At 37.1% G+C, this 684-nt stretch overlaps 1 protein-coding gene across 3 annotated transcripts in view; it reads right to left on the reverse strand.

The window, feature by feature from the left end:
• Positions 1–684, reverse strand: part of LOC106868722 (GATA zinc finger domain-containing protein 14) — a 172,544-nt gene that overhangs the window by 57,631 nt on the left and 114,229 nt on the right. Inside the window, exon 2 of one of the 3 annotated variants that reach the window (XR_001409324.2) lies at positions 174–389. The exons of 1 other annotated variant lie outside the window; for it this stretch is intronic. The gene's annotated coding sequence lies outside the window, so the exon portion shown is untranslated. Of the gene's footprint in view, positions 1–173; positions 452–684 lie in introns of those variants that run through there. One more of the 3 variants, XR_008265383.1, reaches the window with a different exon arrangement.

Raw genomic sequence — 684 nt, forward strand, 5'->3', positions numbered from 1 at the left:
TATATATATATATATATATATATATATATATATATATATGTATGTATGTATATATTATGGAGATGTACTTGCATAGCAAGTGACCTGATCTGAGATCGTGTGCTAGAACGGAAACAATTACAGCGTGGAAGATGTTTTATAAGCTATTTAAGAAACACACAAAAACCGTTAGATTCACTTGAACATTTAAATTTAATTTGCCAAAATATTTTCGTCGCTTTGAGACCGCGACCTGGTCACTGACACAATTCTGTGCTGCATCTCCCCTTGAATGTTCACGACACCAACACTTCGATGTCTGTAATCCATCACATTTTGCATTTTGGGAGGATTTTAATGCAGAAATGAGAAGTGGAATTTCCAAATATGTGACCAGCCATTAGCAAACTCTGGAAAGAAAATTTCGATTGTAGTGCGATGTCCCGAGATGTTGTTTTGAAGCTGGGGCCGTCTGTAAATGAAACAATGCTATCTGCTGCACTTTTACTGAGATATAATGACCTCAAAATGGGATATAAACTAAAGCAAGTGAAATGCCGGCCATAAAGGTGAAGTCGATTTCTTTCGTTGCCGCTTACTGTCTTGTCTGCCACCAGTACATAGTCGATTGCAAGTGTTGACTCAGAGATATATATAGAGAAAGGAAGAGAGAGAGAAGGAATGAAAGAGAAACAGGAAGACTAG

This window comes from Octopus bimaculoides, chromosome 13 (genome assembly GCF_001194135.2).
Source record: "Octopus bimaculoides isolate UCB-OBI-ISO-001 chromosome 13, ASM119413v2, whole genome shotgun sequence".
Taxonomy (NCBI): Eukaryota; Metazoa; Mollusca; class Cephalopoda; order Octopoda; family Octopodidae; genus Octopus; species Octopus bimaculoides.